Source organism: Strigops habroptila, chromosome 3, assembly GCF_004027225.2.
Source record: "Strigops habroptila isolate Jane chromosome 3, bStrHab1.2.pri, whole genome shotgun sequence".
Classification (NCBI taxonomy): domain Eukaryota; kingdom Metazoa; phylum Chordata; class Aves; order Psittaciformes; family Psittacidae; genus Strigops; species Strigops habroptila.
This window is the reverse complement of record NC_044279.2, coordinates 40,352,973-40,367,923: the sequence shown is the minus strand read 5'-3', so window position 1 is coordinate 40,367,923 and position 14,951 is coordinate 40,352,973.

Below are 14,951 nucleotides of genomic sequence, written 5' to 3'. Positions count from 1 at the left end.
GTCAAAACTGCAGGGAGCGGTGTGTTTGGGCATGCACTAAGGTTGTAAAAGCCTACAGGTTTTTCTTCTTGCACTGTTTCCCAGAGATTATTTCTATTTTGTGCTATTATTGTATTATTTTTATAGTTGTAAGTATGGATTGGCCTCCATGCAAAGTGAGCGTCGGGTAGATGTGGACCCATACATACATGCATGTGGACTTGGATCCAAACTTGAAATACAATGTAAGGTACAGGGGTACTGGTGTTAATAGCCTAAAATTAAAAGAATGGTTTTAAAAACCACTGATGTCTAACTGTCCTTTTTCACTCCTTAGCAAACCTGTATTCTACCCCACATGAAATGCATCAGAATATTCTGAAGGCACTCACCCCAGCCCCAAGGAGTGGAGGTATATTTTAAGCAAGGTGATCCCATTTGTCAGGTAGCAGATTCACATGAACAGGCAGGTGGTTTGTTGGGGGTTTTTTGTTTGTTTGCTGAAAAAAAACCCCAACAGGTTTTAAAATGCATGTGTAGTAATATACAGTGAGACTAGGTTGAAAGGGCATCCTGCACACAGCTCTTGAGAATGGGAGTAATCTACCTGCATGACAAATAAACACCATTTCTATTTGTTGATTTGGTGGGGGTTGAGTCTCAACAGACTTTTACAAGTGCCAGGACAGCACTGGGCCAGCCTCCATTCCCCAGCACTCCTCCAGCTGCCGTTCCACATTGCCTGACCCCGGCATCACGCTGCCTGGTACCTTCCCAGGTCCTTCTCATCGGTCTCCAGCAACACCAGCTCCCTGTTACCAAATAGGTGTTGCTTCAGTTCTTTAATGGGAGTTATGCAACCTAAATATGGCCTTATATTTTTCCTCTATGTTTAGTTGATTACTGTCCGTCAGTGGTTTTGGCAACTATACAGAGAGTATCGCTAATAGGAACCAGTCACAACAAAGAATGTTACTTTGTAGTGTCACAAATCACACACTACTGAAACACACTTGCAAGAGGGAGTAGGGGAACGCGCTGTTTTGTTTAGGAGCTTTACTGTGTAGTGTCATGAGTCTGGTAATTTTGTATGGTTTCTGTTGTTACAGCTGTCATTTTCCAGAGTCCACAGGTGGGTGATTAACCATACCACGTGAGAAGATGAAGGAAGATGGAATTCTTCTCTTGCATATATATCCTGGACTCCACTAGAATTGCATTCATCTGAGCCTGTACTTAGTTTGCTTTTAGTTATGTAACATCTGATATTAGAGGTAGACACTTCCATTTTGGATTACTAAGTTTACTTGTATGTTTGTTTAGGTTAATCTGTCCCCTTGTGTATTTTTTGGCGAGCCTCTTTTAAAAATCTCATGTTAAGAGAGAAACTATTTCAGTGTTCAGCTGCAATAACCTCTTTAGTTTAATTATCTCGAAATCAAAGAAACTTTTTTATTGTCACCAGTAAACCCAAAGATAAATGCTTGCTTTATTTACTATACTATTTATTGCATTATTGATATTAAGACTGAACAAATCAAGACAGTAGTGTCTTGATTTATAAACAGTAGCTTTGGAAATACATTGTCCATAATTAACACTGTTATAATTTTGCAATACCATTTTGTGTAAAGCACTATTTGTATTCTGTTTATGAGACTAGAAATAGATGTTTGGATCTAGGATTATACAAATCACCACCCTCTGAAAATATTAAACTAATAATTGCTTCCAGAAATAAGAATTTAATTTTAGCATTCCAGAACTAACAATAATGATAGCAAAAATGCAGTAGATTTAATATGCAGTAACTCCTTTATTATATTATTCAATAGAAGACTAGACTTTGGGAGCGATATTTATTCCTGTGATAGAGCAGTGCACTCTCTTTAAAAACTGGCCTGGCAAAAAGAATACAGAATAGTTTTCTGTAGGAAAACCATTCCTGCAGGTTAAGCAGTTTATTTCTCATCAAATTGCCAGCAGATCAAAAAACTGTTACACCGAGGCTTTGATTCAGTGCAGGATTAAGGGCATATCAGTAATATTGCTTCCTGTGTGGCTGCATCCTAAACCACCTACAGCAGAACTCACTATAAAACATCATATTTCCATTTAAGGTGTTTAAACAAAGGTACCAAACAGTATCTCTAACCTGTTCTTATTTTGAGATTCCCAGTAAAACAATCCAGCATGGGTTTTTATCCTTTTGATAAAAATCATGACCTACTTTCAGGGGGAGTCTTCATTTTCCAGGCTAAGCGTCTGATTAAATATTACCTTAAAATGTGAATGCAGAGAGTGAACACATGGCAGGGATTTCTCTGGGTATGTGGGGAAAAGGCAGCTCCAGATGAGAGTTATGTCTGTTGACATTCTAACATTAGGTTTGATACGTGTCTGGTATCATGTATGAGGATTATATCTAGGGCAAATAAACTGCATGGGGTCTGTTTCCTAAACCCAGAAATACTCCGAGGTTCTTTATTACTGATGCAGTACTTTAAAAAGTACAGAATAGTTACACAGCACTGCAAAAAAAATTTAATCTGTTATCAGTGTTGACCATATTGGAGATGTTTATTGGCATGAGGGTTTTCTAATGTACTGGTTTGGGCAGTACAGTCCTGAGGACCAGTGCCCTGCTGCAGGGCTGCTTCTGCCGTTCCTGTTGGCACCAGGGGTTGCTCTGACCTTGCTCTCCAGCAGATATCTATTACCTCGCTGTTAAGCTTTTCTAGTACCTGTAGCTTGAAGAAATCTGTTGTTTCAGTGTGACTAATGGATTTTTAATTCCTGGAACAAAGTAAAGGGCAGCTTATTTAATTCTGTGATTGATGGATCTGTGTTTGTGAAACCTTTCTTCAGATCCTCTGCTTCCTGTCTTGGGTCTCCGAAATAATGTACTGCTGGGCCACCTCCTCCCAGGTTCACTCTGGTGACACTTAGGTACTGAAAACAAAAGCTGCCCAGTCACATGTAAGGGGGGTCCTACTGTGCTGAGCTTACATATGATACAGTTCAGCTTACTGTACTGTTTATGGATGAATTTGGGCAGTTCAGTAAGCCTTGCAAGCTGCGATGTAGGTAAGTGAAGGGGTTTTGTGGCATTTCCACATACATGTAATACAGCAAGTATCAGAAATAACCTTCCCTATAATCTGAGACATCTTCATCACCATTCACAGGGACACTTTTTAAGCCTCAGTGGTTATTAGCAAGTATTACCAGCACCATTTTGTTCTAGGACACCCCTCTATTTCAAGAGCTTGCTGCCTTGGCCATAATCCTAAATGTTGCAGAAGATACATGGCTTGGATCTACGAAGAGGAGCCAATCTGTAATCAAGCAGAAAGCAGGGCATTTTTCTCCTCCTGTTTCATTGCTTCTACTCTGCTTGACTGCAGAGCTCACGAGGCAGTGTAATACTGTAATAACTCCATGGCTGTGTGGGTGGCGAGAAGGAGGGACAAGACTAAAGGAGACAGGAGATAAGAAGACCCAGTTCGAAAACAGAAGAGGGATTAAGATGAAAGTTGAATGATGAATAGAGCGTAGAGAAGGACTGCCATGTAGAAGGAAGAATTTGGAGTCTGAGATACATGAATGGGAAGAAGCAGCCCCAGCTTCCACACGTCGCTCCCTGGAGGTGCAGTAGCAGAGGGAAAACGTTAAGTTCTGCTCCCGCCTTGGAAGGGTGGCAAAAGACAGTTGCCAAATGAAAAAAATAAAATCCATGAAACATTTTCTCCTGTGCTGGTGTAGGAGATAGCGACCTGGAAAGGCGCTGGGAGCTGTGGAGACAGCCTGTCTGCATATCCCAAGGCAGTCTGGGCTGTAAACTTGTGACAGCCTGAGTTAACGATTCACATTTCTGTTCCCGGAGCTCTAGGGGTGGATGCAGAAATTACTGGGTGTGGATTACATTTACTTAGATAGCACATCTTGCCCTGCTGGCCTGAGCCTCTGGAATGTGCTTTGATCCTTAGGTACTTCCAAGATACAGGCTGGAGCCATCAATAATACTGCGTTTTGCTCCGCAGCCTCAGCGGTGAGGCGTTCTGGGCTCAAGCTTGCCTGGTTACTTGTGCCGGGGGGATAATGCACAAGTTCATGTTACAGGTCATGCAGTGAATAACGCTGGAGCATAATGGGAAGCTGCTGAGTTTAGTGCTTTGAAAAGAATCGTACAAACTCCTATTACAGTCATAAATCATCATCTGATAAATTTGCCATCTGCTAGGCCTTAGATAATTAATCTGAATTTACTGGTGTTAAAGCACAGAAAGCCTGTCTAGGACCTCTAAGCTTATTTTTCATAGTGAAATATAACAGGTTCAGTGCTTTTAGCCTCCTTTATTGAGTTGTAGGGAAAAATTAATTTTCTTATATAGTTCTGACTTCACGTAAGACTGAAAAGTTTCAAGAGGAACAAATATTCTAAAAATCATAATTTCCAGCATCTCAAATACCAATCTCATATTGACAGTGTCATTTGCTTAATAGCTAGCACTCATGACCACAAAAAAGGTCTCTCCCCACTGAAAACAGCAGGTTTCTGCTTCAGACCCCAAACCTCTAATCCAAATGTATTCAAGTGACTGTAAACAGAAGATACCAAATTTACAGGGTATCCAACCAGTAAAATCAATAACCTAGTAATTAATAGCAAGTGAGGATCAGTACCAGTTTTTTTCCTAATTAATAATTCTCATTGTTTTTCCTGCTCTAAAAAAAGATGGTTGAAATAAAATGCATGAACAAGATCATAAGTTGTTCTCTTGTATTTAACATAGTTGAGTTTTAACTATTCAGTCTGTGGTGTCTGTAGGGTTTTGTAAATATGATTAATACCTGATTTTGAAAGCTTTTTGTTGATTCAGTAGCTGCCTGACATTAGCTGTAACAGTTTAACTGCAAGGATCATGTGGCAAACATCTCAGAGTATCTTGGAAATCTATTGCCGTGAGCCATTGGGGATAACCAGAAGACACTTGCCTTCTGGAGTTTTATAACAGTGTATGCCCGGGGTTAGGACTGGGGCCTGAACCAGCAGCATCTGCAAACTGTGTTTAGTATCTCATAAAGTGTGCAGCTTTTTAACAATTTTACCTTTAAATTTTGGCACTGTTCAGGTTTATAACAAAATCTGAATCTATATTGAAATGCAGAGAAATAAATTTCTCATCATTATTCCCTCTGGGTTCCTGTTGTCAGAATGAGTGGGTGTTCACATCAGAAGGTAGAATAAATGCCGCTGCCTTGAAATGCTGCCTCTGCAGCTCCTCATGATATTGCACTTGTCATCATGAGCTTTCTAAATGCTCCAGTTCTGAGCTTGGAATAAATTTATTCCACTCGTAAAAACACCCACATCTGTAGGAAAAAATACGTGTGTGTGCCTTTCTTTAGTTTCCATAACGTGACAAGTATTTTCCCTCCCTAGTTTTCCTCCTTTGCACTGTTCTGATGTGCCATGTGGCACTGGCCATTATTTATCTCTATTTTTTCCTCAAGGCTGAGACTTGTCACATTTTGTCAAAATCTTAGATGCCAGAATTTCTCTTGACTTACTACTCATCTATTCACATAGATTTTAATCACCCTGTGCAAAAATTATTTTAAGCCATTGAATGATTCAAGAGAGAATAGCAGATATGAATATTCAATGTAAAGAAGGCAAGTGCTGAGGAGTTTTCAAACTTCTCAGAGTAACAAACAGCACAGGATTAACATCTTAGAGTCAGTAACTGGATTCTCCTCAAATGGTTTTCATTTAACAGAAATTTCCAGGATAGCTTTATAGTTGGACAGTATTAATGTAGAACTAGTTTTCTGCTATTGGTCAGTGCAACAGTAATACAGAAACCTACATTTCTTGTAAAAATAACTAACACAACAGTTGGTCTTCTGCAGTGTCGTGGTTTGAGCCCAGCCGGTAACTCAGAACCACACAGCCGCTCGCTCACTCCCCCCATTCTTCCTCCCCCCGCTCCCGGAGGGATGGGGAGGAGAATCGGAAGAATGTAACTCCCACGGGTTGAGATAAGAGCAGTCCCGCAACTAAGGTATAATACAAACCACTACTGCTACCACCAATGATAATAATGATTAGTGAAATAACAAGGGGAGAGGATACAATTGCTCACCACCCGCCGACCGATACCCAGCCCGACCCGAGCAGTGATCTGGGCCTTCCAGGTAACTCCCCCCGGTTTATATACTGGGCATGACGTGCTGTGGTATGGAATACCCCTTTGGCTAGTTTGGGTCAGGTGTCCTGTCTCTGTTTCCTCCCGGCTTCCCCTCCTCCCTGGCAAAGCATGAGACTGAGAAAGTCCTTGGTTGGAATAAACATTACTTAGCAACAACTAAAAACATCGGTGTTATCAGCATTGTTCCCAGGCTGAAAGTTAAAAAACACAGCACTGCACCAGCTACTAAGCAGGAGAAAAATGACTGCTATAGCTGAACCCAGGACATGCAGGAATAGCTGTTCAATATCATGGGGTAAAGACATCAGCTAGAGAAAGAGACAGGGATTAAGACCCCAGGGTTTTATCATCACTGGGACTGATTTAGAGCAAAGTAAGTCACTTAATGCCTGTATGATTAATTTTCCATTATGAGGTAGTACTGGGCTTCATATTCGTAAAGGTTTCAGGCTGTGCTTTAAATCTCTGGGAATCCAAAGATCATGGAATTATAGAATGGTTTGGGTTGGAAGGGACCGTTAAAGCTCATCTAGTTCCAATCCCCTGCCATGGGCGGGGACACCTCACACTAGACCAGGTTGCTCCAAGCCCCGTCCAGCCTGGCCTTGAACACTGCCAGGGATGGGGCAGCCACAACTTCCTTGGGCAGCCTGTTCCAGTGTCTCACCAACCCCATAGTGAAGAATTTCTTCCTAGTATCTGATCTAAATCCACCCTCTTTCAGCTTAAAGCCATTCCCCCTTGTCCTGTCACTACATGCCCTTGTAAAAAGTCCCTTCCAGATTTCTTGCAGGCCCCCTTTAGGTACTGTGAGGCTGCTCTAAGGTCTCCTCTGAGCCTTCTCTTCTCGAGGCTGAACAAGCCCAACTCTCTCAACCTGTCTCCACAGGAGAAATGCTCCAGCCTTCAGATTATCTTCATGGCCCTGCTCTGGACTCACTCCAACAGCTCCACAACTCGCTCCAGTCCCCTCCCTCAACCTGCTGGCCATGCCCCTTTTGATGCAGCCCAGGATATGGCTGGCTTTCTGGGCTGTGAGCGCACACTGCCAGCTCCTGTTCAGTTTCTCATTGACCCCCAAGTCCTTCTCCTCAGGGCTGCTCTCAATCCATTCTCTGGATGGATGGATGGATGGATGGATGGATGGATGGATGGATGGATGGATGGATGGATGCAGACACAATCATTGTATTTAAAAAAAACAAAACACAACAACACAACAATGTATTGGACATCCTCTAAGTCTCTCAGTCAATATTTTACAAAGGCTGGAGAACTATTTCTACCAGGATTGCAGATATTGTATATTTTATTCTACTTTGCATGACTACTGTAGGAAAACAGATGTTAATGAGGAAGCAGACACCATTTCCTATGTTCCTTTCCCTTCTAATACAAGTTCCCTCACATATTAAGGATTTCTGCATGCAGTATGGTGGAATGTTTACAACACAATGGTTTTAACGAGCCTGTCACGTTCCCTTAATGCAGCCCTGTATTTGTTCCTGTTTTCCTGAGCTGTTGCACGACTTGAGCTCCAAGCAGCTTGGAACAAGTGGTAACCAGAGTATCTGGCATAGCCCAAACAGGACAGGCAGTGGCTAAGGGATGTTTCTGCACCCAGTTCCCTGGGTGGCCCTGAGCTGTTCAGCCCATGCCTTCCACACCCCAGCAGCACTGGGTTCAGCCCAAAGTCCCGTGTGGAGGTTGAGGTGGTCAGGGTGTCCAGCCTGACAGCTGATGGCATGGCACAGCAATTTGCCTGCAGCGTGAGCCTCGCTGGAACCCATCACCACCCACAGAAACACTGTAAGGAGCAGGTTCAGTGCCTTGTTGCTTCTTTATCTAAACCTTTATGCCCACCATCTAAAGGTGCCAGACCCTTACAGTCAAGTAAAGAGTAATATCACTTTTGGAGAGCTAATCAGTGGAAGACTGGTCTTGAGGACACTACCCACCATCTTTGTGGCCATGCGACTGCATGTCCTCAGCCTACATGACTGCCCAGAGCTCCAGCATGGCATGTGTGTGGTATAATGGTGTCCAGTTCAGTTATATGACCTTCTCCATAGCCAACCAACTAGGATTCTTGTCATGCAGCCTGGCACCAGCTGTCTCCTAAAAGCAATGGAGGAAAGGTGTATGGAAAAACAGTGCTTGGGAAGGTCTCTCTTCCCATGCAGCCATATTTTTGATTTATTAATTCCTTAATCCAAGTCATGGACTCATTTTTAAGGGAACAGCACATGCCAAATTGTTATCTAGTGTGTCATTTGGTTTGCTAGGAGAGAGTGTTAAGTGTGCAGTGGACTTCCATGTAATGGTGGATGATTATATTAGCATAAAACACAGAGAGAGGAGAGCTTTTATTGGGTTATGCGTGTCATGTACTTCCAAGATGTGCTTCTGTTAATCACCAGCACAGATAAAAATGTCTTGTGATTCTCCTTTGACTGCTAAACTTCATGAACAACCTTCATGAAACAGTCTGTGTTTTAGAAGACTTACTACTGCCATTAAAATAACAAGTCCAACACCTACATATTTTTCATTTATATACGGAATTTTGCTTCTTTCTCCTTAGATATTGCAGACCACATTTTTCTTCAAAAGACTAGAAACTTTGTGTTTACACCAGTAACAGGTCCAACCCAAACCTCTAGGTCAAAACAAGGTACTTACCTGGGATCCTAATCCACAGTTTTTCAGTTTTGATGCATCAGTCCTAATGTACACAGGAGAAAAAAGTGATTTTGCTCAGATTTTATCCCACTGTGCCAAAAGCAACCTTTTTCCTTTGGGTATGAGAGATGATTTGGATTGCTTGGGAGACAGCTGTGCAATACCTAATAAAGAGAATGCCATTTCTATAGCAGTTCATGTACTCTGAATGTGTAGAGTACTAGATGTTTGTTCAGAGGCTCGGATATATTAGTTGTAGTCAGGCTGTTAGGATGCTCTGACTTTGAGCTTAAATTTCCAGAGGTACCTTGACAAAGCATCCTCGCAGCAAGGCAAAGGACAGAGCGGTATGACTGTATTAAAAAGCTGACTAATTTTCCCAAAGGTTATATGAGAAAGTCAGAGAGAATTGAATCATGTGCCATTAGCAACCGAAACCCCCATTTTCTGTGAAAAGAAAAAAAGGTTCATGCATATTGATGCATAAAACAAGCAACAGATTTTGGTTAAAATCCAACTGCTGCTGCAAAGGAGATTGACTGGAGAACCACAACCACACCAGTGCACGGCTGACATGAAATGTCAAAGCTTTGATGGAACTGGGAAGGAGGGGAAGATTTATATGGTTTTTTTTTGCTTTGCTGTGCCCAGGCGGAACGGGCTGGTCTCATGCCCTGGGCTGTACGTAGCTGGAAAGCTGGCTTGCCTTACTGCCTGCTGAAAGAAGTCACTTACAGTGATCTGTCCTAATACATCAAAATCAAATTCCAGAGCACAAATGGAAAAGATAGATACAAAGTCCTGGAGCTTGAACTCCCCTGCACGTTTGGTGAAACAGAGACCTCTTTTAGGTTATAGGTTTTGTTAATTTATTTCTGAAGTTCCAGGTACTCCACAGAACATGGGTTCCCGCAGGACGGAGGTTTAAAGGTTCAGGTTTATGAGGCAAGGGATGGTTGGGAAGGGCTGATCCTGAACTGAACTGATGAAATGCTCTCATTGACTCTCCACGTTTGAATTCAGACTATAAGTGATGTGAAATGGAAATAGGGAGATTGGGCTGAGGGGGCCTATTTGCATTTGTCTCCGGTTTCATTGAGAGCACCGTGCCTGTTCAGTGAGCCAAGGCTATCTGCTGTCTGCAAGGCAGTGACTCCCAGTTCCCGCTGAGCAGCCAGAGCTGCAGGAGCCAGAACTGGCCGCCTTCCAGAGGAGAGCCTACCAATGCTCCTGTGGTGCAGCAGCCTCCCGTGCCAAGATTGGCACATTCTCTCTGACTGTTGCACACAGCTCCAGAAAACCTTCCAAAGAAGAGAAATCGAAAAAGCCTACAACAGTTGTATTAATAATAAGAACAGATGTTGACCTCAGATGACCACATCTGCTTCAGGTGTCCTGGGTGCTCCTTGGTGCCTTATGCAAAAGCAGTTTAGGTACATTTATACCAAACAAACCTAGCTCCCTTCTATCTCTTTTTTACCCCAGATGAAGGGAAGCCTCTTTCTTTTCTCTTTCCCTGGAGGCCCTTCTTCCTATCCCAGACACTGCATCACAGAATCACAGATTGGAAGGGACATCAAGGTTCAACTGGTCCAACCTTTCTACACAAAACATGACCTAGACTAGATGTTCCAGCACCCTGTACAGCTGGATTTTAAGAGTATCCAGTGTTGGGGGAATCCACCACTTCCCTGAGGAGATTATTCCAAGGGCTTCCAAATTTTTTCTCATTGCAAAAAAATTTCCTCTAGTATCCAACTGGAAGAAGGCTTGTCTTCCTGATGACTTCATAGCAGGCAATTGCACATAAAGGTGCACTGTTACAATTCATATCTGTGTAGGGTTAAGTTGTGTCAGAAACATAGAATGGTTTGTGTTGGAAGACACCTTAAAGATCATCTCGATCCAACCCCCCTGCCATGGGCAGGGACACCTTCCACTAGACCAGGTTGCTCAAAGCCCCTTCCCCCACTGACTTTGCCCACTTTTCCACTTCGTTCGTGAACCGCATTTATGTAATGTTTTTTACTGCATGGTGGTCTCTATACTGTTGGTGGTCACAAGAAACAGCAGAGAAGAGAGTTCCTTTCATAGGAAAGTCACAGATTAAAAAGAATGTCTCTCCTGGAAGGGGCAGTAGTGGGCAGTGACACGTTTCAGTTCTCTTCATTTGCTAATGTTGTAAAAGTTGGCAGCTCTTTACATTGATGAGGGCCTCTAAATTCGTCAAATTGTTTTTTTTTAAATAAGTAACCCATCAGAATGGTGAAGTACCTTTGGAAAGAAGGCCATGGTGATATTACGTTCATCTCTAAGTTACAGAGGAAAACACAGCCTTTTTGTTAATTGTTTTACTTCAATGCCTTCTGTTGATACTGAGAGCTTAGAAGAGCTCAACAGTGATTTCAATTACTTGGGTATAAGTCCAGAAAATGATGGTGGAGTTGGTCCAGATTTACATAAGTATAAATGAGATTTGAAGAAATGGCTGCATAGTTTCCTTTAGATCTAGTGATCTTAATTAGCCTCTCAACATGGTTAATGAATTGCCCTTATACTTGGTGACTGAATTATCTTGCCATTTTTTTAGGGAATATTCTAAAGCCTCCTAATGAGAAAAGTTCTCCAGCTTTGTTGCTTCCAAGTATGAAGACTAAATATAGTATGTGTTCCCCAGAAAAATGTGAGTGACAGGGATTAGTAATTCATGAACGACGTGGCCCATTTACAGTCCTACCAGCACGGAATTCACTGTGGCATGGAGAACATAAAACAGAGCGACTCGGTTGACTTTCATACATCTAAAACAATGAGGAATGTGGGCTTAATCCAGACTGAACCTGCAAATGCTCCCCGGGCTTAGTTAACACTGACGGAAATATTGAATAACAGCAAAGAAATAAGCTGAAAGCTGAAGTTTAAAAGGCTGGAAAACAATGAATAAAAGTCCCAAAGTATTAGAAATTGTAGTTGTAGTTGTGTTCTGTGAGTAGGCTGTCATTTCCTCAGAGAAGCCTTCTAGAAAGTCCTCCCCAAATCCATGGCTTGTATTTGATTGTCAGTGTTTTAAATCCCTGCCAGCCCATTTCGAGGGCTGGTATGTTGTCACCATGAGCAGCCCTTTGAGCCTCCAGTACTTATCAGCAGTTGATCATTTTCACATGGTTATCACAGTGCTGGGTTGCAGGGTCCCCAGTCCCTCAAGCCTCATCTAGGCAGGGATGCCCTGGCATTTTAAGCTTGATGCCCTGGGCAGGGATGGAAAGGAATTGCAGTGCTCCTGAGCGAGGTTACAGCATCCCGTGTGTTACGGGTGGAGGAAGGCAGATTTGCGTGGCAGCTGCCGGAGGGCTCCAGGCTGTTGAAGTGATGGCAGTGGCTCTGAGCGAGGGTGGCAAAGCACGCTCCATCCCATGGAGGGACATGACACCAGGCAAACGCTACCATGTCACACAGCACTCAAGTGTTGCCACTGCCTTCATGCCTCGCTGTCTGTACAGTCCTCCTGCAGTGCCAGCAAAGGAGCAGCAAGCTTCAAATGTCCTGAAATTATCGGGTAGGCTACTGGATCGAATAACCTCTAAATGACTGGCATATCTCCAGCTCTCGAGATGCATACTGCAAGCCTCTATTTTGCTGCGTTGTCATAAAGCAACGCAGTAGCATGAGCAGGAATTGCTGTCCTTCCCAACAGAGGTAATGTGAATTATCCGACAAAAGCACTCCTACTCATCGGCTTAAAATATTGCATATCCTCAGAACTGGCCCTTTCCCTAGTTGCCGCCTCGTTTTGTTCTCCCCAGCCAGCTCCTTAGAGCACACCCGCTATTTAAGCCTGCCTCTGTGTATAACTTCAGCCCGGTCGTTCTCTAATGCTTCTGGAAAAGGTGAAGTTGATCCAGCTGCACCTCTGGTAGCTGTGAATAGGAGAAGGGTATTTGTTTGATGGTTTACGTTCCTGTTCCCTTATAGAAATAACCCAAGTCCTTCTTTTAGCAGATTTGCAACAGTTCCTTTGTGTTTCACTGTGTACCTCTGCTTTGCTTCAAGTATAAATGAACCACAGCAGGCATTTGCTGCCTGCTATACTGCAAAACATCAGATACCCGTAAGTGCTGCAAACAATTTTGCTGCAGTTCAGTTAAGAGTGTACACGGCTGCTGTGCTCTAAGTGAGTCAGAGCCCTAGAAATGAGCTGTTACCGAACAGCAGGGTATAAACATGGCCTTTCTTTACTCAGCCCGAAGCACATAAAGCCACGTATTGCTGGAAATATATCTCTCTGGCCTTTTCTTCACTGCAAAAAGGGATACATTCCTAATGGCTGATAGAGATCCAAACTGCAAACATAGCAAAATATATTTCCCTTCTTTATTGTAGCATTTTAATCTGCTGGCTTCCGCAATACCAATACAAATGAAAACGGCACCTTCTCCCATGCGTGGTTTTGTTCTTGGTCTATCCAGCGCAGCAGCTTCATCTTTGGAAAACCCTGAAGCCATCTTCTTGCATTTATTTTTTTTAACCTATCAGGAGAAAATCTTTATGTTTCTTGTGCTGGAATCTGTCAATAATCCCTCCAAAGACAGTGGAATAGGATGAAAACCTCGCCTGGACTTGGCTGCCTTCAGGAGCTGGGCCTGAAGGAGGAGTTGGGCTGGCAACCTGGCCAGTGGTACATGGTGGCACAGCTGGCTCTGGCCGGGGTTGTTTTCCCCTGTCTTTCACTGTATGGGCTGAAGAGAAAGCAGTTGGTATGACAGGCGTTTGATTTGTTGCTATGCTGCGGTAACCCTTGGCATTAGAAAAGCGCAAGGATAGGTTTGCTGCTGAAATCTCCAGCCTTTCCTCTGGCTAAGCCTTGGATTAAGCAGTAGGAGCCTTTTCCAGTATGTGGGAATGATGTAATAAAGGGAAGGTGGATTCCAACTGTGTTTGTGATGTCTGACAGCAGAAACCTTGCTGTGCCTCACCTTCCCGCCTGGTTCTCCATCCCCTGATGTTTCTCTCTCCCCCCGCCCAGCCTCCTGCTGGATCCCACCCTGCCTGACCCCACAGCCCACCACCTAAGCTGTCCTTGTCTCCTCTCAGAGCCCCTGAAGCAAAAGATCATCAATCCCACATGTTCTTGTCACTACCCAAAGCTTTGAAAGTGGGAGGTCAGCTTCTCCTGCACCATGAAAATCATGCTCGAGAGGTTGCCACCATGAGCAGCCCTTCGAGTCTCAGTATTTATTAGCAGTTGATCATTTCACATGGCTTTCTTTTAAATAGATCTTGGTGCTGGGTTGCAGGGTCCCCAGTCCCCCAAGGCTCATTTAGGCAGGGATGCCCTGGCATTTTAAGTTTGATGCCCCGGGCAGGGGTGGAAAGGTGGAAAGCCTTTAGCCCCACCTGGCATTTGCCTCCAGCTTTCCTTCAGAGATAGAAGGGCTCCAGTAACGGCAAGAAGCAAGAAGAGGACAGCTTCTAGTCATTTTCCTTTATGTAGCTGCGTCTCTTTTGTTCCACCTCAGTTTGGTGAGGCAGAAACAAGCAGAGAAGCCCCAGCCGTGTCCTTCAGTACCCCTTGCAGGCAGAGGGAAGCCTGACTGTCCAGACTGTTCATTTTGTTGGAAAATGATAAACAAACCCAAATCCTTCAGGGAGGGAGCTGGGGACGGCAGAAGGGGGAACAGGAGATCACTCACTTCCATGACAGGCTCCCCTCAGAGCTGGTTAGGCACGGACAAGCCTGCTGTGCTGGCTGCTGAGGCTCTGGTGTGATGCTCTCTGCCTTGTTGCCTGCTGACACGGATCCATAGTGGATGTCGGGCACTCCGGTAATTGGGGAATTGCCAAGGGAAAGCTTCACATCAAGGGTTGTAGCCTGGGGAGGGTTAGATCCAGGGGCGCTGCCGATGAAAGAGCTGCAGAAACACTGATTTGTCTACATGCTTGCCACACGCTGAAGCCTCTTATTTTCCTGAGTTGAGGATCGATGCCTCTTGTCATTCCCTTCTCCTGCTGGAGTCCCTGTTCATCGGGGGACATCGGTGTCTTCTCTGTCTTCCCGGTACATCTCTGTAACCCAGC